Source organism: Danaus plexippus, chromosome 17, assembly GCF_018135715.1.
Source record: "Danaus plexippus chromosome 17, MEX_DaPlex, whole genome shotgun sequence".
In the NCBI taxonomy this organism is placed as follows: domain Eukaryota; kingdom Metazoa; phylum Arthropoda; class Insecta; order Lepidoptera; family Nymphalidae; genus Danaus; species Danaus plexippus.
The window spans coordinates 3,112,671-3,138,572 of NC_083548.1; the positions used below are offsets into that span (position 1 = coordinate 3,112,671).

Sequence of the window (25,902 nt, forward strand, 5' to 3'; positions counted from 1 at the left end):
GCATTGTTTTATAAAAGATTAATTACTGACTGAAGGCTTTCTTAAAATCAAAGTGAAATACAGCCTAGCTATTTCCCTTTTATCCATATATATTTATTCGTATAGGGTTAGGTTTTTTTCACGACATTTGTTCAAATGGCGTGTAACATAATTTCCAAATCCCTTTAAAAATGGAATTGTAAATAAATAAGTTTTTAGAATATCATTATATTATATACGCTATGTAAATAAATCTATCCGTGAGGCAACATTTTAATTAAGGACAGTCTGTTTCAATCACACGTGCATGATTAAGACTGTTTAGATAGTCTGTGTCGTGCGAGACTATACACCTGTCAGTGGCTCCCGTTAGCATCCGACTCCAACTTCCTGTGGATATTTTATACTGAACGTACGTAAATAGACTTTCGAGAGGCTTTTCACATACAATTTTTTTTTCCTTCTCTGAAAATTTTGTTCTTACTTTTTTTGTTGAATAGAAATGGAAACGTCATCCGAACATATGCTTATTTTCCTCGAAAATGTCCTTTTTAATTACTATATATACAAAATATTTATTTGTTGTGAATAATAATCTTTGGAAGGTTTAGTTAAATATTAACTTTATATATGGATTTCATGTTGCTAATTGAGAATGATTGACAGCCGTTTGACAGTAATTGGATGTTATTTTACTTTAAATAATATATGAAACTGAGCCAATCTAGAAACAACTAAAACGCGAATAGAAAATGTATATACGAGGTAAGATTCATTTATATATAAATATCTAACAAAACTAATTTAGTGTAAACTCCTATCGTATAATCATTACTTAATCTTTGAACAAATCATTGAACAGCTCATTCAAGAACAAATGGTAGCTTCCTACTTTTTTTTTCTTTAATAATTTTAGTCTTTTTATTTCATTTAGGCATTAAAATGGTCAATAGAATCAAATGAACACTCAATATAAAAAAATTGCTTAAAATAAGAAAGAGTCTTAAATTAATTTTTCATGGATTATCCACTGATAGGTGATTAGTTAACTTGATCTGCATCTCTATAGGCAGGTGATTTGTTTATTAAATAGCCTGATTAACAAAACTTTGAGAAAGAGTAAGGATAAATAAAAGGATAAAGAAACAATCTAGGTATGTAGGTTTTATGGTTATGACTCATAAAACGGAACGCTTTGTCATATCGACGAGGATGATCCTATCTTTGCGAACAATAGAATACATCAGCTCGCCCAATTATGTAATGCAACTCATTCAATATAGTCGAGAAAAAATCATATTTTCTTTTAACCACGAGAGCATGATTACTTTAAAGGAAGGACGATTTATTACTTCAATACTTCGTTCTCGAGATTTCGCCCTGAGCAAAGATTTAGTCAACTTTAAAACAGTATTTTCACAATCCATATTTCCAATAAATAAATTCACACAAATGTTAGATGGTCCGTTGGAGCGGGCAAGAGAACAAATCATCAATGTTTATTTCATCCTAATGTCAAACATATCCGCCAGGCAGCACGGTCAAAGCCTCTTCCACATTTGCCACAGATCTCAAGATTACATCCAATAATAGTTGACGTTTTAAAAATTAATATGATACAATTCAATGTGTCCTAAGTAATTCGCTGTGTATTGATTCTTTAAATCATTTCTTTACGTTATCTATTTCTTTAATTAGAAATATTTAAATGCAATATATATGAATTTCAAATATTTCAAAATCTTTAGATAAATTTTGTAAATAGTAACGGTTTTTATTCATTGTAGAGGGACGCTTAGATGGTGAGCTTGCGATGTAGTATGCATTCGCAAAAAGCCGCAAGCGTGAAGATAGCGGCAATGGCTAGACGAACTCAATTATCATAGTCTCAGGACCATTGCGTCAAGCGACCCAGCATCAGATAGGAGCTTCACCTATATTTTCTTCAACTATTATGAAACTCGTACAATCATTTACAACAACAGAATACTTCCGTAACTATTGAATATTGCTGAGAGGATTTCTGCAATATTAGCGTAAAACAATGCCCACACAAATCAAGCAGGATTCCTATTGCATATCAAACATTTGCATGCACATTCGCGTGTTGACGCCCACTCCGTGCAACGCCGTGCAATCGAACAACATATCAGCATCGCATTAGCACTGCAGAATTCTGTGTAAAATTTTATTTGTAATGCCTGTTACGGGTCAAGTCATAGTTAAAAAATACTAGTAATAACATGTTTTCAATATACTTAATAGATATTAATACACATGTAATTCTATTGGTAAATGAAATTCAATCGAATCATTACAACCTATTGAGTACGATTAATATTAAAAAAAAACTGTTGTTGTTCGAGAGTTGTTGACATAAAATCACTCTAGTGATTTGAATTTTATTTTCTCTATATAATATAATAAGATATGAATTTATTTGTTTCTAGTATTAATACTGTGTTTGATGTAACGAAACTGTTGGCCCAGTGGATGGGTAAGTCGATCGCATCTCGTTACCTGATACGGATCGATGTCTGACGATACTGCACAACCTTGGATCTTACGGAATACGTCTCATGCGTATCGGGTGTACGTTTGGAAATATTGACCACTAGCCGTAAAGCGACTTGGGCCGCGATATACTTTTTGTGCAGTCCCCAAAGGACGAAGTCTGGCGCTAAACAACCTACGTATGTGACTTTTTTTTTTAACTTTTAACCTTCAATTCAATTGAAGTATTTTTTATAAGATTCGGAACAGAATTACTTCCAACTAACAGAAAAGTAAAAAAATATAATTCCTTCTATATATTTAAAATTGTCAACACAGCAACATATTGTAATATAAATATGTATGTTTACTGTCCATTTTCCGCGACTTCTTCCGTGTAGCGGTTTAAGCCTTAAAAAAAATTTTTCAGCATATTTAAAAATTCCAGTTTGAAAACTTTCACATATATATTCATGACTACAAAAGAAATAAAAACATAACTAATAAATCCATAGCTCATTCCCTAAGAAAAAAAGTTGATAAAAATCAGTCTATTGTCTATGCTTAATTTCAATAATTACTAAGGTGGGATCAGGGCTGTCAACTTGACAAAAAACTACTACGGCTAACTATGTTTATATGCATGATACATATGGCGGTATAATAAATTTAAATTAATAAGAGAGATTTTTCGTCAAGGTCATCCAAATTAAAACAAACGTTTCTTATCACCAATTACTACTTTTTATTTAACCTTAAAGCTGTACACACATATCTCAAACAAATTGTCAATTTAATATGAAGCTTCATTTTTTTTCAATAAAAATATATCCATATATGTACATATACTTATTTTAATAACTATCAATTTAAAAATTCTCAATTTTTGTACAATTTGGATCAGGAACAAAAAAATATTCAAATAAAATGTTTATATTCACTTCATATCATGAATGATTGCGAATTGAAGCCAAGAAAATAATTTCTATAGTGCGTGCAATAATATTAATATCAAACTCACATGTAGGCGATAGGTCAAATCAGCAATCGTAAGGTATAAATAATTTATGTACTTAATTATAGGTATATTTTCTGTGGCATGTCTGTTATCTATGAAAAAACTATCTACAGGGTGTAGCATGTATTATAACAAACAATTTTATGTAATCTTCTTGTAAATATGCTTGCACTCCTTATTCGTTAATTAAGCAGTGAAGTTTTTTTAAACATGATAACCCTTGTTTGTAGGCATAGAAAAACAAATTACCTTAAAATAAAAGATTAATTATATTATAACAGAGCCATATAGTAATTAATAACACCACCTAAATAAGACAACATTTTAAGTTTTAAGCACAATAATGTTACAATGAGAGTTTTTAGGTAGTAGAACTTAGCTATAGTCAAGTAACTGCTCAAACATGGGCTGGCTCGACCGGGGAAGTACCACCCTCTCGCAGAAGATCAGCGTGAAGTAGTCTTTAATAGCTGCGTTTCATCCGATGAGTGAGAGAGCCGGTTGCTATTTTCCTTTTTCCACCTTTACCTACCCCTGCCCTTTTCTCTCCCTTTCCCACATTTTCCTTCCCCTCTTCCCTAATCAAGGGTGGCAACACATCAGCAAAACTAACTGCTGTGGATGTCCATGGGCGACGGTACTACCTCCATCAAGTAGGCCGTCTGCTCGGTTGCACCCTTTAGCATAAAAAAAAATAATGCTTCGTTACCATGACTTGTTATGAGAAGCAAAATGAGTTAAATAATAGATCATTCAATAATCATTCAATTTGTCAAATTTACTAACATCAAATAGATAAATATCAAACAGAACATTGATTTTTGTCCAAACACATAGTATTGTCCAATTTATGTTGAAACCTGGTTGTTTAATCGAATAATCTTCATTGATAATATAGAGGTATGTTATATAATCTATTAATGTTGTGATGATAACGATCTCATAATAAACTAGTACATATTTTATTTCACAGAACTGTACCGCCGTGCTCATCGACGCAGAACTATAAGAAAACCAATGAAGCAAGATTAACTTAATTGGGTCATTATGACCCAAACAAGAAATGATAAATGAATTTTTTAATCGATCATAATTTTGTTTTTCACTAATTTGTCTGTTGCCGCCAAAAATTCTTTTTTTATGTTTTGAGGTATATTTCTCGTATATACTTAAAGTGTAGTCTTAAGTTTTGTTTATTAAAATATACTGGTTAATGTTAAGTTGTTATTTTTTATTGACATAGTATAAGCTAAAATTACAAAAGTCAAAAAAATATATGAAGTATCAATAAGACCTTACAAATTAAAATATACACTAATATTTTTATGGCATGATAAATTTCTTCTACAAAGATTGTCCTTCAACGAGACATTTTAGATCACTTCTCTTGTTCCGATCGCATTCGTCAATTTCTGGAGTATTAAATAAATGATAATAAATAATTCAAATCAACTATCAAGGAGAGGAAGAAATCGAATATTTCTATATTATTAAAAAATCTATATTTAAAACCCATGAAATTATAACCAACATAATATGCTAACATCGTAAAACGTACGTGGACATATTCAGCCCGTGTTAGAAGCTGTTTAAGAATGATATAACAATAAATCCAACATTTTATACGTGTCGGCTATTCCTAAAACCGAAACAGGGAACTAATTTAGCGGCTATGTTTACACAACCGTACATACGACAAAGCTAGTTTAATAAGAAATATCACCGAGAGGTACATGTAATAGATATTACGCAGCCCTACTTGCAGGTACCCTGATAACGGCACGGCTACGTTATCACGCCACTCCACTGTAGCCACATTCACTCCAGGCATACTACGACTTGATTTTCTTAATACTTAATAAATTTAATATTGTGAAATACTATACATATTTTCTATTAATAGTTCTTCCTATTACTTTATTATTCTAACTAAATATAATATTTTGAAATATCTTCAAGTCATTTTCATATTTGGTTACATTACGTGCAATAATTAATCCTTACACAATTGATAAATTAATATACAAAGTGTTAATAATAATATAGACGAAATATTGAACGTTAAATTTGATATATTTATACGAGATAAAATAATATTTTTAAGGTAAATAATTTAATTTATTTGTAGGAAACATTCACTTAATCAAGTATCAATACTCACTGGTCGCTGTACAGTAGAGATCATGAGATGCTTGACGCTAGAGTCAAGGCAAGCGGCCGGCGCCGACCACGCCTTCTCCCCGCGCCGCATGCAAACCACATCGATAGTCGATTGTACGAATACCATGGACAAGGATGATCGTGTCGATACTTTGATATCGATATATTTACTTTTACATAAACAAATTTACTGAATCACTACATGTTCTATTGTCATTAGAAAAATATATATGGAATAATAATTAAAAAATAAAAATAACGTGTTATAATCCTGATTTTTGTTGAGGTATATATCGGTCAAATTCTTTATATTTTACAGTGATTTTTTCTATATTATACTTGTTTAAGATAAAACTGAAACATCCATCAATAATGATGTCTAAAGTATCGATAAGTTAACTTTACGATGATCGCAGCCCTATCTTTAGGTCGTGCAAGGAATCTGTATCACCAATATCATGTAGTACTCCCGGTAAAACGTACCGTATGAATCCGACGTGCCAGCTATTTATAAGACGTAATGTAGCCTGTGTTTGTAAATTATAACTGAAAAACATAAATATTTTTTCTCGTTCCGCAAAACAAATTAATTGCCAAACACGTTTAAAATTTGTTTTGGAGCTTTTACCAGTAATTTCTTCATAATTAACTATCTTGTAACAGTTATTTTATTGTATTGGTCACACAGTAACATCTTAGAATTTATTTTTATCATAAAAGTCAAAATAATAAAAAATGTTAAAATCGTATGCCACAAGTTATTAAAATTACATTAAAGTAAAAAGTGACTCTTATTATATATATAAGTATATGTTTTTTTCTGGAAAACCAGAAGTCATCAAATGTTAAAGAGAATAAAATAACATTCGTAGGATATGTTGAAAGTTTTAGACAAATGCTTTCTCTAGTTTCCGAGTTTATTATAAACGTACGTACATATAATAAATCGTTTTTTAATTACGTGACTGTTTGCTTGAAACAATTAGCTGGTTTTTTCAATACAAGACATTAATCTCCAATGTGTTTTACCTAATACTGTAATTCAATTGTTTATAGCGTAATTGATTACTCGTTAGATATTTATCATTCGAAAAATTCGTGACACCTGCCAGTATATCTAATACTCGTTGGATCTTAGGCACTTCGTGTTTTTCGATCCCTTTCAATTTCACGTCACTCAGCGGACATGTTTCCAATTATTTAAAGCCGACAACTGTTATAAATGCGGTTTACATGCTAATATATCTGATATTTTATATTTTATGCAAAAGGGTCAAAACAGACTGCAGGTTAACAGTCAATTAGTGGTCGTTTTAAATCATTCTGTAATGGAATATAAAAGTGATGATATATATTAAAGATAACGTGATTTATTACGTGTTTCTGTTTTATAAATATATATTTTATGTCTGCTGTGACAATACTGAAGCTACAGATGTAAGAGAATACGATAGTATGCTTGAATAATGATAAACATCTATTATAATTAAAGCGCTTTAGCGACAAGTATTCGTAATAAGTTCGCGGTACGCTCCACATAAATTAATTTACAAGAATAACAAACTATACGGATCTTATTAGTTTTCCGACAGTCTCAAACGGATACAGGCTAATTATTATAATTGAGTCATTGTCAGTTTGTTTGAAAAATCAAACAAATTTCCCTGATTCAGGGGAAACCGTACGTGACGAGACTTGTATGTTTTATAATCAAAGATAGGATATCCGCTAGTATGATTGATCGTGGAACGTCATGTGTGTGTCAGTAAGTTATTGTGACTATTTGTTAACGAAATTAAGTCATAAAACATTGATACGATCCGTGCCGTTGGTGCGTAATCAAAATATAATAATTCAAAAAGAAATGCCGTTTAAAAGCCACCGAGCCGCGAACGGTACCTGAATCGACGTTTAACCTGTCAAAAGTGAACCAGTTGGTTACATTTTGGCGGTAATGATTATTACACACGACTTTAATTTCGTTGCTGACCTTTTCACTCAGTAGAATATTTTTTATTTCTGATGCGGTTATCATCAAACGTCGATCAGGAATGGCGGAGCGAGGCTGCTACATCCGTTCTCTAAGGTCTCTGGCGACCACGCCCTGCGATGCCTACTCTACTATAATGCCCGCTACTGCGCAATTGAAGGCGATCGATTCTATCTGTTATTTTACGTTAGAATGCAATAACTAAATATGTAGTAGTTTTTGCTGCGATCCTATGTGACTATAAAAAAATATAGACGTTCACAAGCCTTATAGGGCACTAAAAAATGATGATTCTATACTTCCTTTTGAGCAAGACCTCGCATATCTTTGATAAGAATATAATAAAATGTGTAAAGCCTTTTTAGTGAGTGTCAACCTTGTAATATCAGTCGGGCAGTGTTCGATTATTTATTTTATTTATAACGATTGAAAACAGTTGTGTATCATACATAATTTTAGAGAATAATATATATATATATTCGTAGAAAAATTAAAAATATCTATAATTATCACATGAAAAATGGTAAGTAATTACCTAGGATTTTATGATATATGAAAGTCCTCTTTATATTACCAAGTGTTCGAGCTCAAAACCACACAAAGAGATATCGATTTTCAGATTAATTGGTTATCACTTAAAAACAGTTCTCGATAAATGAATTGTTCATAAAACAAAGTCCACAATAATAAACATGTACTAGAGAATTATGTTTAAAAAAGAAATTTATTACAACATTTAAAATTTTTTGTTATGAAATTATATTATAATCATACATTCGATATATGACGTCTACCTTTATGAAGCTAAATAAAAAAAGGGAATATATGATAAATGTATATAAATATATATATCCTATATAAGCTTTAAGAGAAACTCGAGTTCAAATGCTGTTAATGTAAAGTAACAATAGATATCGTCGACGAAATAAAATATAACAATCAATCAGCTGTCACATTTTTGTATTGAACATCCTTAAACTGTTCCTGAAACTTCAGATCATAGACAGATAAGAAATGCCGTTCACCTTGACAAATTAAAGCCCAGAGGAACTGTTGGAAATATGACCAATTAAGATTTACGACCGACGTCCGTTTACACAGGATACGACTCGAGACAATTTTATATTATGAAGTCCTTCCTCCTTTTACACGAAATATAACCAAGGATATTTCAATTTTATAAAAATATTTTATATATTTTTGTGTTTCAACTTAAAAGTTACCTTATGCTGTATAAGTGTTACGTAAGTTGAAATATGTTAAGAAAAAACTTTTCATAGTTATGAACTTTTTACTTTTACAGTCACAAATAAGTAATAACATTACACGAATATGTCTGTGATGAAAATAAATTTATTGTTTAATATGTATCGATTCTTTTTTCGTTCTTTAACATCCGATTACATGACATATATATTTACATGAACCCGTTTAGTTATAAGAGGAACATATTTATTGAGATTCTCGTGAACACATTAACCTTAATTAGTGAAAACAAGTCTGAAGTCAAACGCTTAAATTTCAAGTTGAACTTGTTAAAATATAGCGGCCTCGCAATGTTTCTTTAATGCGTGCGTTTTACAAAAGTTAAGGAGAACTCGATCGAAATTCGACCATCCTACATTATCGGACGTGGAAAATTTCTGCTCCACTTTTTCGTTGTACCCTTCAACGATGTCAATGTTATTTTTAATTTTATACCTACTTGAGCTCTTTGGTGCTCACCTTCGAATGGCCTTTGTACAGCACTATAGCTGACCAAAAAGAAACGTTCAAATCAGTTCTTTAGTTTGTTCGTAACCGATATATAAACATACACAGACGCATGTATAGTCACAAACCACATATCCCCATAGACATAATATACACGATTAAATAATACATACATAATCAAACTAAATAAAAATTTAACACCTTCACCTTTTTTCACAAGAATGCATCAGATAACTACTTAGTCAGATTGGTGACACGTAACATTTTAAATAGTAAATGGACACAATAAAGAAATTTCATGAGCGTTAAAAGTCTGTCATAAAATATAACTTAACATAAATTTATTTATATGTCCCACTCATTTAAAACAATTACGCTAAGGCACACGCGAAACCGTAGCATGAAACTAGTTTGATAGAAAGAGACAATATGACAAAGTTGAAGAATCGCAACCATAAAAACCCATGTTCCGTACGTCATGTTTCACGTAAACATGGTTTCCATTTATATGATTTAATGTCATGACTTTATTAAATAAACATTATCAGCCTGAGGGCTTGAAGCCAGTGTAAGTTCAGTTTTTTATTAATTTAATAAAAAATACGTCACAACATTATCGCTTCTTGAAAAAACCGTAAGTAATCAAGCGTTATCTTTTAGAATTCACAATAATAATTTGTTATTTACCTCCTTATGATGAAAAAGATGTATTTTAGTACATATGTAAGACATAAAAATTAAATAATCCTTTGATAGACATTATTCATACAAAAAAAACCTCAACAAAACCTTGCAATAATGATTTTGTATCACTTACTTTAATTTTCACGTAAATGAGGAGTATTGTTTTATGAAAACGTTTATTAATTAAGTTTGAAAGTCGGAAATGACAATAAAGCTGATGTGAAGCTTATTAGAATTTTGATCCAGATAATATAAATTCTCTGTGCCATTTAAAACTCAAACAAATTGTATAATATATAGTCAGAATTTAAAAATTAACACAATTACGTAAAAACTTATTATAACACAATGCTTTTCATACAACGCAATTGAATCACATGTAAAAGACATCTGTATGTGTTCAATAAAATATTTTTATGTTCGATACAAAATATTATCGTGTTGACCAAATTCATACAATGTTTAATTGAAAGCAACAGCTGCGATGCGTGATTCAACACATCTGATACAAAAGACATCAACGAACATTCCATAGATAATTCATTCATTGTTCGCATTAACCATATAAGATACATAGATAATGATTTAATATATTCAGTAATTTAATACTAAATATATAGTACGTATAATATAATAACATAGCATAAAACAGATTACTTATCAAGCAATTATTAGACTATATAAGAGCGACGTTAAGAACGTAGAGCGAAATGAGGTAGTAAGAGTTCATGTCAGGGCGGCGGTTGAGTCGAGACTGCGCTATCGTTCAACACTAGTACCGTTAGAGTGAGAGAGTTAACGTAGTAGGGGTGTGTGAGCGAGTCAGCCGCGCCCCGTCCGAGCCATCCGGAAGCCTCGCTGAAACTGGACCGTTTTCTTTTCTTGTTATTATTGAGATCGGCTCTCAAGTCCTGTTGTTGTCGCGCGGCGCGCCGCTCGCGCTGATAACGCGATGCCACGCCGGCCTGCGCACGCGCACCAGCTTTAAGCTCGCCCTCATGGAATGGATTTTATTCGTGTGCACTGACTCAAACGGATACTGTGTTTGATATATATTATATCCGTTGAACATAGTGATTGAAGTGAAAACTATCTGTGCTTATTAACATTACAATTTTATTAAGGATTTTTTTTTTTCGGACATCGCTGTTTAATTGTAAAGTGCGATCGAATTAAACTGAAAATAGAAACGTGGGATCAAATCGAGTTGTGCCATTTCATAAGAGGTAGGTTAAATATTTTTTATTTATATTTTCTTTATATACGTGACATCCGAATCTTCAAAAATGATAAAATATATTACTCTTAAATATTTTAAGAGCAAATATTATCACAACGCGAATGTTAATGATCGTAAAGTAGTAGGTTGTTACATATCCAGGTACCACAACAAATTAATAAGAAAATTTTAAGGACTAATATATTTAAAAAAAAAAATCAAAATAAACTTTGTTTATGGCTACAAATAACAAACTGATAACAATAATATATGTCAACTTTTTACAAAAGAGAGGCGAGTTTCAGACTATTAATTACGCTTAAATAATAAAGTACAAAAGCAATTTATTTGCCGCCATCAATTATATGAAAGTATATATGTACATAGTGTTGATTATAATAAAATTACCATGGGATAACACTAATATTCTGAACCGAGCAATTTTAACAGTTTCACTGTCAATTTTCACTATTCAATAAACACAATAAAAAAATGATAGAACTATTTGCCCCACTAAACCAGAAAGTGGTGGCCGTCGGCCGCCGCAATTTTTTGTTCGAGTTTCGCCCATTGTACCCTCACCTCGTACTGTGAAACGTGATAAAATATAATATTTTACAAATTAAAATTCAATTATAAACACAAAAACTCTTACAAATTAATTCGATTTTAAAAATTATTAAATGACAAAAGTTTTTGAACGCCTTAATTTATTTCAATAAAAACTGTCTGAAAAAGAATATCGTTTATTTTCAACCAAACAACTTTATATAGAAATGGATCTTACAGATTTAAGTTACAATAAAATATTAAAATAATTTCCAAAGATTTTAAATTTAAGTCATACTGAATACAATAAAAAGACATTAGTATCAGATGCAAATAATGATGACTCACAAACTTAACTTCTTTGATCGTAAGAATAGCACGTATGAATCAATCGTGTGTTTTATCAATTATCAGTCAAAAAATTTAATAAATATTTAACCTTACTTCAACCCTGAAAGGATACGATTGCCTAAAAGTATCTTGATAATAAAATAACTGAATTAAAATCAAAACACAATAGAAAGTGAAATGCTAATTTAGTGATATAACTGCTGGTGTCCAACAATATTATTAATTACCCGTCTAATAAGAAACGCTGCTATCAGAGATCGTTTTGCGATGTCTATTTATATAAACGGATAGTTTTTTTTTATTTTCAATGTAACATACACCAGTATTTTCTGAATCGATGAATCGATTGCAATCATTCGCGCCCGTCACAAGTCAATCAGTTGTTCGATCCATTCCACACTGGATCGAGATCCCATCGATCCATGAAAGAATGAAACGGTTTCTGCTGTGTCATCTTTGTCATATTAATATAAGACACTTTCACTGTAGTTTTCAGTTAGGTAATGACCTGTACCTCTAATTTCAATCAAGACAGGTGACATTCCGGTTATCTTAACTTGTCCCATACATTGAACAGTTACATAACAATGTCTCGAAGGCAAATATGGCTTTTAATACGAACGATTCTAAAATTGATATGATATTAATTAAATGTAATTGTTCATATTTTGATACGAGTCGAGATAGTGTTCTGTTTAAGTTTAAAAATGAATTGAGATACAGATCTACCACAGCGCTTTACAAATTGTTGTGCGACTTATGGACGACGCGACGGTAGAAAAAAATAAATAGATTTAAATGTTTTTTAGTAAAATACATTTAATTATATATTTTTTAATAATAATATTTAAACAATTTTCCGTTTAATCGTAAAACGCCCATCGATTTTATTGATGACTTTAAAAAACAAAATTATCTCTGGTAGGTGTGACAAATGGATGATTTCAAAACGAGTCTCCGATATATTTGCATATAATTGCAGTGCATCTAATTATCTAGACTCTAGAGGTACCTACATCACGACCGTTTATAAATTTATACTACAAAACTATGAATTATTATTATTATTATTATTATATATGGATTTATTGTGTGACTATTAGTATTATTATTTATATATTTTAAATCAAAGAATGTTGATTTCGTTTGCAATTGTTAAAAAAATAATACAAAAAAATATATAATTTTTTTTAAATGTATGGTTTTAATAAAATAAAAAATATAGTTATATTCCCACAAGCTGCAATCTCATTTAAATACTTTATTCAAATTATATTACATAACAATTAATTAGCCTTCATGGCATAATTCTGCGTAACTCGAACGACTTTTTATAAGATAAAAGAAAATTATTAAAAAAATTAAATTAAATATATTACGCAATAAATTTCTACCATATTTATTTTAAATTTATCTGCACTGGCAACCCTATGACACGAAGCAGAGTATCGCAGAGCATCACGATCATAGGCGATAAAACGTTTACCGCTTTTAATACTACAAATTAAGGGGCTTAGATGGTAACTAGTTATTCAATAGCCACAATGCGATGGTATCGTTGGGACATTTCGATGCTAAGTACCATTCGCCCATTTGCAAAGTCCTATCAGTTTTGGAATGATCAGAAATGTAACCTTATAAGGCTATGCTATACTTATAATTTTATACATATGGAAACTTTTGATGAGTTATATGTTAATTTTTAAATATAAATAGCAGCTCTATACCATTCGCAGTCTAGAATTTTTCGAAAAAATTAGTCTCTAAGTGAACAGTAAATTTATTCGTCTGGTGCACGACATATGAATCAAGATGCAGTAAACAAATTTGATACTAGGGGTGAATTTGCGAATCATTCGATAGATAGTGACAAGCGAGTTTGACATTACGGCACGGACAGCCTAATACAGTTCAAAGCGAAAATAGCATGTATTTAGTTGTTTCAGCTATGTCCATCGTAGACTAATAAAAATTCAAGGAAATTCGAAATAGTCTGCATTGGAGTACATCACTCAGATTGTAAAAAAATGCACAGACGGTGATATAGACTGAGCGCATAATTTTTAGATTCATTTTCATAATGTGCAGTCAAACGTCTGAGGTCAACAGCGGACGCGAATACTTTCAAATAAAGTGACGATTTTTGTATTGTTCACAATACTGAACAAGTATGAAAAACTTTCATACAACTTAATTATTACTTAACGGAGATAAAAATGAACTTCAGGGGGAAATGTAGTTCGAATATCATGAGATAAATCTATCATTTAATAAGATATCAATTGGATAGAACAGTCCAATACCTTTCTCCAATACGGAGCGGACATCCGTTGAATATTTTACTGCTATCAGCCAGGATACGTTTAAACTGTAGTTAAGGGGAAGCTAACCTAGTAATATTATTAATGTGTAGATGTTATAACTCATTCATACAAAAACAACTAAACAGATTATGATGAAATTTTGAAGTCATGAAGCTTAGATATCGGAATAGGGTATAGGCCTGCTTAGGTAAAAATATCGCTGTCTATACATTCCTGACTAAATCGAAATTCCGAAGTGCGCGGACGGCGTCGCTAGCGTAAGTTAGTACTGATATAAAACGAATATTGAAAATCTATTAAATATTATAATGTTTAAATGTAACCAGAAGGCTAGAACGTTAAGACTACTTAGTAATTTTACTACTATAATATTACGAGTGCTAGCATAAGATTTATAAGTGTAAAACCTTTGTTTTTCCATTTTAATTCTTTGTTACATATTTTGTAAACTTGACCTTAATAGAAAGATGGTAAGAACAGATTATAAAGTAGAGAAACGATTACGTCCGCTCGAAGCGAACCAGATCATGTGATAACAAATAGTTCAAACATATTATTTATTGCAAAATTATGTACATATATATTTTGAATTATATAAACGCTTTTAAAATTCTATATTTCCAGATAAATGTTACATCAATATTAAAAATTATTAAATTAAACTCTATCAAATAGAACATCGTTAGGGTCATGAGTAACAAAATGTTTGAAATATCAGAGTTGTGAAGAATGTCTAGCGGCGCGGCGCTGCGTTACGATCGAATCCATACTAACATCTACATTCCTAGCCACACTCACCCACAGACCTAGATATCTAGGTCCCATATTGTTCCCACGTGTTTTATTGGACAAAAAACATAACTTTCATTATCTCTGCGTACATACGTCTTCAAGGCTTACGCAACTAACATAAGTTAGCCGAGTAGATGGCAATCGTATGGGAATACAATTGTTCGCGGAGGAACATGTTCACACACATGAATACCATTGGAGCCTATATTGCATGCCTTGTTACGATCGGCGCTAATTCAACGAAAAAAGCTAATTGCGTTTACATTTGTAACTTTATTATAAGGGCATGCACACACGGGCGACGTCATTTGTGACATAAATTTATTTGTCGTATTATTTTAATTTTGAACAGAAGCTCCCATATATCTTAGAATTAAAAAAAACATATATACAAAAGTGTTTAACCGTCTATTTGACTGTTCGTTTGCTTTGTTACGTGTCTAACTAGATCTGTCTACAAGAACGTCACATTGACACGTCGTGGGTGTTGCAAAACGTCACATCCGTAATCCGTTAAGTGAAAATGAAAGAGTTCAATTAAACAGTAATCGCTCTCGATTTCATTCAGATCTTATACTTATAACCGTGACTTTTAACAGTTATACTTCTATTTAGACGATGGCGTGCGAAGTATTAAGAAATCAGTATTACGTCATCGCCTAATTGACGTTACCGATTGTTATAAAATCATTCAATTATGGAATTTGGTAAGGTTTGAATTGGAACAGTGGGCTACCATGAATTCAATAACTTTCGCTTCCCACCTTTGCGGTGACCGTTTGATATGACACGCGTTGTGGCTTTGTAGAGCGAGAAATCCATTTCATTATAAATTACTATTTATTTATACAATAACACTTACAATACCATTTAAATGAAAATAATATTTTTCTGATATTCTACGCGGAGTATATCCGAAAAATATTAGTTTCATTTAAATGAATAAAACTCGCGAAAATCTTTGATCTCACTACTTACAATACCATTCTGGGATCCCTTTAAACGTATTTTTATTAGAATCTTGATTTTTAAAATAAAGTGTACCTAAGTTAATTATAACTAAATATACAATATTATAAAATATGTAAGATTAAGGTACATTTTGTCAAGTAGAAATAATTATAATATATCACACTTGAATCGGAAAACATAATTTGGTTAATTAAATATATAATGAAAATATTAAAAATGATACCAAATAAATAAATGTTATATTGGAAAAGATCTTATATGGAATATAAATAAAAGGAAACAACAGAAAACCAACCAGTCGTTCTAGATTATGTTATAGAAAAGGTTTTCCATGCAGACCATAATCATAGCTTTGTAACTAAGATCTATACTATTTAAATATTCAGATCTGTGCCATAATTCATTGAGGATTTAAATTCATTTATGCATAGAGCTCATGATTATACAGGGCTGAGAAATCCAGTTCTACACGTGGAGGTATAAGTACTTTATACATATTATCACTATAGGTATAACGGTTAGGTATACAAATTTACTGTTATCAGGACTGAAGGCATTCGATAGACCCATATTACACTGCATTTAGGCTAGATAACATTATCTAAATACATACGTTATTTAAAATTAAAACTTTAATAATTAATTAATAATTCAATATAAAAAATATTTCTTATATATTTTTATTTATTAATTCTATTTAACATTTTTAATGATGAAGTTAATGTTTTATTTTATGATATTTACGCTAACAGTCGTATGTGTGAAGCAGCCGATGTGAGCACCGGTTATTAGCCAGACGCCCGCCAAAATTAACATAGGACCTTCAATTGTAACTAGGCCAATAAAAACTGTTGTGATTGTAAATTTCAAGCAACAGTTTGTTGTTATTATTTATTGTATATAACATCTACTTAGATATTATAACAGGTTGAATGTGCATTAAAAACTCTTACTTGTTAGGAGGTATAGTTGTTTGTTAATGTTTCAAGCAAAAATAACGGGACGGATTTTTGTTACTTCATAGTAGTGTTATGCGATTTTAATTTTTACTTGTTCTAATTTTGTTAATATATATATATATATATATCGGTTTTTTTTTTCTAAATTTAAAAAACTCGATACAATCTGCTTGTCCGAGCTGGTAGATGACATTAAAAAAAAATAAACAATCTTTGGCAAGCGACTAATTTAATATAGAGTTGTATGTCAAACAAATCCGTAATAATGAAATGATATTATTCAAACCACACAATCATATAATCAAATATAGTCCGTCCAATTCAGGGATCCGTCTATCAAATAACAATCGACTAACAAAAAATATCCCACGGCACATAATGAATAGTTAACGACGAAAACTAGGTGGATCTTTGATGCAATAGCCTAGTGTCTTTTTAAAGAAATATGATCATATTAAATTTCACAATGTTTCCCACAAGCTATGAATGTACACTTGTCACATTGACAAATAAGCTTAATATCATACGTAGCGTATTATTATATACGGCGAACGCGTGCCCATTGCGTTACTTTAAAATGGAAGACGGTAATGAAAAAAATATCTATTAAAATGTCGTTAGTGTAATAAATAAGAGACTCGCAAGTTCTCGAAGATGATGCTAATTTAAGCAGAGACTAGATATAATTGAACATTGACGTGGACACATGAAAACTTTTCCCACCTGTAGCAGTTTCACTTACAAAAAACTTAGCCTACTCATTGCAAATGTTGATTTTGTTTTTTGCGCACACTATCCTCACAAGTGTAACCCTATCGCAAAAACTATGAACAAAATTTTATTATGATGCAAAAGTTCCAGCTAATAAATGTAGTATGTTATAATCCCAATATTACCATTTATGGAAAGTAAAACTGCCAACATAAAATGATCAAATGACACTACTGGTACTTAATTCCTTATATGGACATTATTTTCATCTCTATCTATCATTCCTATCTCTTATGTGGATCTTAGAAAGTGTTGGCAGAAACCTATAAGACATGGACCAATAAATACTTATTTGGACTGCTTTTTATTTTAACACGAGTAGTTAGATTTAAAAAAAGGTATAATTAAAAAAAAAACTATGAGAACATTCAGATCCAAATCATTTATGATCAAATGTTATGTAAAAATAAAAATGTATATTCATGGTATCATTATCGTTTTCTAGAAAATTTAAGTAATGTTTAATTATGTAAATATCGAGTTTTTATTAATTTCAAACTTAAACACTATGAAATAAGAAATACATTGGTTTGAATGGGATTAAAGCCCAGAAATATCGCGACTCTTTAATATATATTTTTTAAATTTTAATTCAACACTTTAGTTAAATGTAACAAAAAATACAGTAGCAAATCAATTAGGATTTATAAAGTCAGCTTCACACGATACATCAAAAACATGTGACATATGAACATATATGGCTATTTAGATCTCGCCTGTTAACATATGACTAATTTGTTAATTTCTTATAATTTATTCACGAATACACATTATAATAGATAATATCTATGGCACACTTCTCACGCTCTAACTCAAATTCTTTAGTTGTATTCACCACACCCCGGTGCGAGATGACTTAATACATTTGCGAAATTATATTCGTCATCCCTCAAGACACGACCCGGTGATTTAATTTTAATCTCGATTTTATATCATTCGTGTACACATTTATGATATTTGTTAAGCTAACGAATGTATCTCTTGACGAAATAACCGGATTTCCACAATGCATAAATCATTTTATAATCCACAGTAGACTTTTTATGTTTTTTATTATCTGCTCAGTGAATTAGGCAAATATTTGCATTAACATACAAAAACGTGATGATAAATGTGAAGAAGAAACCGGCTTATCGTTACAGTCCAGTTTTAATCAGAGCCTTTAATATTCTCTTATGCGATGTTTATAAATATCACATCGTAAAAGTGCCATTGATTATTTTATTTCCATTTTGAGCCTAATTTCAGCACTAAAATGACTATATCACATTACTTCTCGCAAAAATACTTGAAAACATTTTGTAAAAAAATAAAAAAAAATACAACTCATCATTCAAAACTATGATAACAAAATAGTAACACATATGATTCCCTCCATTGTTATGCTATCCCACAAAACAATGGCAGTCCCAACGAAAACGTCTCAAGTACACACGTTCAATGGAAATTGGCCGAATGTCAAACTGAAGTATCGTTACCCAACATGCATCATGACATTACATTTGTTTGCAGTGGACCGTGCGAATTATTCCCACGTGATGGAAGATAACACAGGTAATGAACTATTAGCGCATCTGATAATAGGGTATTTACTTATCATTTACTAAACCACGACTAAAATATGTTATCTTTTATTACTATTTGTCCTTAACGTGAAGTACAATTAAGGCAAACGATGAGGATTAATTTAACACTCGAATGTAACCAAGCATTGTGCAGCGCACCGTTTCGAAACCATCCACAGTATTGATAAGGCCTAGGTGATTGCATAATGCTAGTTATCAAGGAGTAAGCCAGAGAAGGGGGTCAGCATATCTGTCCGACGTTCGCTATCTCATGGACCACATGTTTCCTGTTAGACGAACGTCATTAATTTCCTCACTAAGTCATCCGACGTTTAGGCTATTTCACACGATAATTTGCATAAACTCACTTCCCTTGCGCGATTTGTAACATCCTCGCTGTTTCCCCATTACTTGTCTAGAATTATATATACACTCAAAAGTATAGCAATAAGATATCCTTCCCCCATACATTCATATGCCATTATTGCAATTTTTTAATAGCTATTATTATGGAATAACAAAGTACACTACATTTTATTATAAAAAACATTCTACATAAAAATTAACATCCAATAACAGAGCTAACTTATTAAAAGTATAGAATTCAAATGTTTTCAAATAACGTAATATGGGATAAATGAAAAATCAAACCATGTGTAGGAACCAGAGAGGTGGAAATGCTCTCGTATATGTTAAGATCTTTTTCCTGTCCGAGATTGATTGGCCAATAGAGGATGTAAATTACAACGCATCCACCGTAATCGAGGATGAAGACAAGTGCCATTTAAAATACTAAAAGCACCGCTATTTTTATTGCCCAGTTGTCCGTCCGATTGGTATTGCCCAACGAGTGTACCAAAACCTCTAATTATAGTCAATGCCTATCAATACGGCCACGGTCGTACAATTTGAACAAATATATATTAGTAATATCACTTGATAGCAATACATTTACTTCTTACTTATGAATATCATGTTCTTATTTATGGAGTAACTCAAGCTAAGTGATGACTTCTCATATATATTAGCTGTAAACATTTAATAACTAAGCCGAAAGGAAACCAGTTAATAATTCCATTAAATGTAAGGTGTTCGTTAAATCGCATTACGATAATTGGTTAAAAAAGGAGCAGATGAATTCGCGATTATTAATATAGCTTACACGTTTAGTCAAAGCAAATTTACGAGCGCTTACGAAAAGCAATCAGGAGAGGCGTGACCAACAGTAATTATTTCTTAATAACGCCATCTTTAACGCGGCTACCGAACGCACTCCATTAGATACTTCCGTTTTTCAATGGCATTGATTGAGATGAGAATAAATGTTTTACGTTAAATATAAATAACAGGGATCGCTCACAGCGTGACTAAAATCAAATATCACATGACATCATGCTATAACAGTTTCATTTAAGATTGTCATGTCAAACCCAAATAGAATTATTGGAAAATTGTGAGGTTAAAAAGCATAAGCGTATCGTGAACATGTAAAAATTTATCCAAATCTTTCTTTGCATACAAAACATAAACATATGTATAAGTTTTTACTTTTTGAATTTGTTACGACAAAACTCCAATTTAACAATGTTATTTAAGTAATTTTTTTGTAGTCCCCTGTCATATTCTGCAATGTGTAATACATTTTTTGTCCGATGTCACCAAGATGTCACTGAAGCCTTAGCTGTTGATTTGATATCCGGTTTGACAGAAGATTTATTTAGACGGACACGTTTGGCCGAGATAAAAATGAACCATACCCAAAACTTCACTACATATTGAATTGTATAACCAGAGATCCTGTGATTTTATTATAAAAAAAAATAACAAATTATTAGAGAAATAATTTGTTATTTTTTTTTTTAACTAAAAATAAGTTTTTGTTTAATTTTTAATCTAGTCATATCATAGTCAATAGATCCATTAACTTTTTTTGTTATTTCATGAGCATATTGTAATCGAACCACCCAAAGTCTATATAAAATCTAATGTGTATTTCAAAACCGAAATTGCTTGTCATTAGCAAGGCTAAAATGTCACAGAACAATGCACGTCGCCTGTCCCGCGAAGGCCGCACGTGAGCGCATTTCCTTTGATATTACAACGGTCACGCACCCAAACATAATGCATTCTTCATAAATGACTTCAAATAATCGTTTTCAAATTAGGAATACAGATCAGACACTATCAAGGTTCAACATTTCGTACTGTGAAAAAGTTTGCACAACGTTGAACATTTGTTAGGAATAATTGACGATAAATCCCTTTGTCACCTTCAAACGAGTCATTTTTGGTCAATTTACAACTTTTTTACTTCCATATATTTAATATTTCACTGATTATCGCGATAAAATATTTAAATTACGAACCCTTTGAAATTTTCATAAAAAAAATCATACGTGATATAAGACATGTTTATAGTACACTGATCGGGACATTCACATCTTGGAACATGCATCCGATAGTTTATGTTCAATGTACAAAAAAGTTTTATAGACATTATCTTCGAGTTTGCCAGAATAAACATAGCATAATATAGAGACAAGAGGCTATTACAAAACGATGAGTGTTCACTTCTATTCAGCCAATCAGAGTTGTGGCAGCACGTGTTGGGTCAAAGGTGAGTTTTGCGCCTCGGGGATCAGGGAGCGCGTGCGCAGCTATTGTTAAAAACAAACTGATGAAACGTACAAAAAATTATAAAAATAACAACGCAGTGGTATGTTGACAAGTCCATGTTTAATAGATTCCAACACGATGTAACATTAAAAGTATGGCCAATGCATTGTAGCAATTTACTTTGTCGCTCAAAACTAACTGGCTATATGGTAATTTTAATCTGTAGTGACAAAATGATGACTTATTTCTAAGCAATTCCCAGTGGACAAATAAACGTTGGCAAGCTGTCAATTTCACGCCAATCCAATCATTGTTCCGAAGCCCACGTGTGTTGTTTGATAACCGGTAACAAATAACACAAACCGAAATGTTTATGATCGCTTGTCTTAGACTTATTTTGATAACACAAATACATGTTATATTGCAAATTGATCGAACAACGATTTACGCTGAGGCGTCAACTTCTAATCGTTTGTTGTCGGCAACTCGACGCAAATTGACATCTCATGTAGATTAACGTAAAACCTAAACAAATGAGTTGTTTGATAGGTGGAATATAATTGATAATATTTTAATTCAAGAAACGCCAGTGTTAAAGATCAATTCTATATCTAGACATGTCACAAAAGGGGCGAGACGCCTAATAAATCGCGAGCGCGGGCGCTAGCTTGGCGTGAAAGATGAAGTGCCCGCTTAACATACAATGACTCTGCACTATGTTGCAACTCGGGACAGCGTTAAAATAACGCTCGTTTAGTTCCAGCCTAGTACTGGCGTAACTGATCTACTTCATACTAAACATTGTTGGGAAAGGTCCCCAACAACAACGTTTTTATATCTGACATTTGTCACTATTTCGAAAGAAATATAATCAGATATGTATAATAAAAACTCGACAAGCACTAAACGTGCTCCAGAATGATACTAAATTAAGTTTAGAGATATTAAGATAATATAAATGTTGTTGATTCAGGACATTACTGCTAGGAAGTCGTTTTAGCGAAGTCATTATGTCGTACGAATATACTACTTGATTTTTGCAACACTTGACCATAAAATATTAAACAAAACTCGCATGATAATTTCTTAAAATTTAATGACTTCCTAGATGTCTTATTTTAACGTCCTCTTTTAACAACGTACTAAATGATATTCCGTAATGTGTCTACTCACTACTTTATAGAATAAGACGAAAACTTAATTTATATACAACATTGATAAAAATAAGGTGCAAAAAAATACTTTTATAATAATCCCTTTCGTTAGTACTAAAATCCTTTATCGTTCTCGCTCTAAACGCAGCATTAGTTAAACCCAGCTAACGAGTCTGGGTGTGTCCACTGCACTGTATAAAGCGCGCAATCATAATTGTGGGTGCAATGAGGTCTTTCATATATTCGACAATGTATAGCGAATATTATATAATTATTATTGGCACATCCCATAGAACTGTCAATGATGGGCAACGAACATAACATATTCAATTCATATTCGTCACTGTTTATAGTTCACGCAATTACAGCACGTGGGCTATTTTAAATGTCATATGTATATTGAGTAATTTAAACTTTGAAATACTTATTTGACCTTAAAGATATGATCATGATGTTTTTCATTTGTAGGCAGATAACGTCTACTAGCAATACATACAAACGTACGTTAAAGAGCAAAAATAAAATTAATTACAGCCATTGATAAAAGCCTAGCTGCTCTTTATCGGTGCAATTACAGCTGTCAAAACATCAACCTTGTATTACAGAATAAAGAAAACACCAGCACGAGCTTACTCGCAATAATGACGGCATTGTGCTCCGCGATCCAAATAAGATAATCTTATGCGAAAAACGAAAATGCTTCCATTGTATTGACAACTTGAATCTTGAACCAGTTTTACCGAAACTTCCCTGAGATGACTTTACAAACAATTACTGTATATCAATCATAAAAGTACTGGAGGAAATTTATTTAAGATATTGGAAACAAATGGCTTAAGGGTTAGGAAGACAGGACTATTTCATCTCTACGTGTCAAACTTATTGTATACTTACAACGCTACTGCGTCGCTTGCTTAATAGAATCGTGATATCAAGGTTATTTAGATTAATGATTGAAAATTAAATGCTTGAGTGATATAAATTGATAAGGAAGTATCGAAAGAATAAAGAATAATATTAACATAATTATATTAAATTTTAAATTTGACGATTATACTGGCACACGTGAGCTAGCTAACCGAGTAATTATGCCAAAACTTTTAGAATTAATTTTTGGGAAGGAGCTGATGCTCTTACACTGCCGGACTGGTAATAACCAAACATATCTATGAACCTCCTCGAGGTGACTGGCTTTCAAAATAAAATAAAAAACGCACTACAATCGGTTTGTAATTTATTGATTAACGAATTTTTATAAACGAAATAAAAATCCCGTTGTAAATAAAATTATAATTAAATACAGTACAGTTCTTTTAAACTCCGACATTCTCGAACTAAAAACAGAGATGTCTTGTTATCCAATCGATGCAATCCTGACTTAAAATTATTTAAAATTAAACATTGCAATCAGTCCAGCGACATAGCGCTTAAAGATTTATGATTATTTGAATTATGATCTAAGTATTGTGAGACGCGTGTCTGCCAATCTCTTGTCAATCAATAAATATCCTAAGTAAGATGTTAATGTCCCAAAGTAATTTATAGATCATTAGGGATATTAAGTTTTATCTTTCGCTTAATAGGCAGAACTAATAAGAACCGTAATATATTGTGTGAACTTTATACGTGTTATTTATTATGTATTTTGTGGCAATCGCTGAAATGTTATTTGCCTACCTATGTCCCTGGATATAATACATTTCATTCAAAATTAAAACTGAGAACGGCCTTCTTCGATTCAAGGAATTTGTGTAATTATTTTATATCGAATACACTTACTTGGTCTTAAACTAATACCTTTTGTAAAACTCTTAAACTCATTCACATCTCGTCTGCCCGTGATCACGGTTGCTGAAAAGTAACCGAAACGTCGGGAGTATGTGGTTTTAACTAAAAACAAATCACGTGTAGTATATCCCAAAAATATTAGTATCTTTTAAATCATACCTTTATAAGTTTTATTTACATTTGAAGGAGAATTATGTTTTGTTAAAAACAACTAAATAGTAAACTGAAATACGTTCAATTACTATTTCTATACCGTCGTGCATAGGATTGCTAATCGAATGTCCCATATAATGGTATCCCCCTGATATTAAAATGTGAAACTTTGTATGCGTCTATGAGTATTTATTACTCAATTACAAAAAAGCTACTAAACCAGTTGAGCTTAAATTCTATATTCTATTCTTTCTAAGAAATAAATGCCCAAAGGATTTGAAAGGATAGTATAACATTGTTCTGAGTAAAAATTTATATCAAAGTTATATCGTACCCCGTAACAGTTTTTAATACTGGAAGACATATATTTTTAAGTCGTTTATTTTATAAATCATACTCATCCACTTATCCTAATGGATTGATCTGATGATACAAGAGTAGCCATTAACCCCAATCCCTTAAGGATGCGAATGACCTTCGAGGAACACGTATTATGATATCGATTATTACTTTCGATTTATGTACATATCGATCGCGTCTTCGATTATGTCAATTTTGACGAGACAAAGAGCAAGGTTATCTCGTATTCAATTGAAGTGGTACTTTAATCTTATCATTTTATTAAAAAAACATTTACACAATACGCTTCTGT

The 25,902-nt window shown here is 31.4% G+C and overlaps 1 protein-coding gene and 1 long non-coding RNA gene across 2 annotated transcripts in view; both read left to right on the top strand.

The window, feature by feature from the left end:
• Window positions 1-308: 308 nt before the first annotated feature.
• Window positions 309-2,842, top strand: LOC116771580 (uncharacterized). Its single transcript, XR_004353604.2, has 4 exons — window positions 309-391; window positions 646-744; window positions 1,767-2,159; window positions 2,430-2,842. It is a non-coding gene; the product is annotated as an uncharacterized LOC116771580 (long non-coding RNA).
• An 8,104-nt stretch (window positions 2,843-10,946) lies between these two features.
• The window catches only part of LOC116771508 (transcription factor hamlet-like), a 55,434-nt gene continuing 40,478 nt past the window's right edge, over window positions 10,947-25,902 (top strand). The window contains exon 1 of the mRNA XM_032663377.2: window positions 10,947-11,263. The gene's annotated coding sequence lies outside the window, so the exon portion shown is untranslated. The remainder of the gene's footprint in view (window positions 11,264-25,902) is intronic.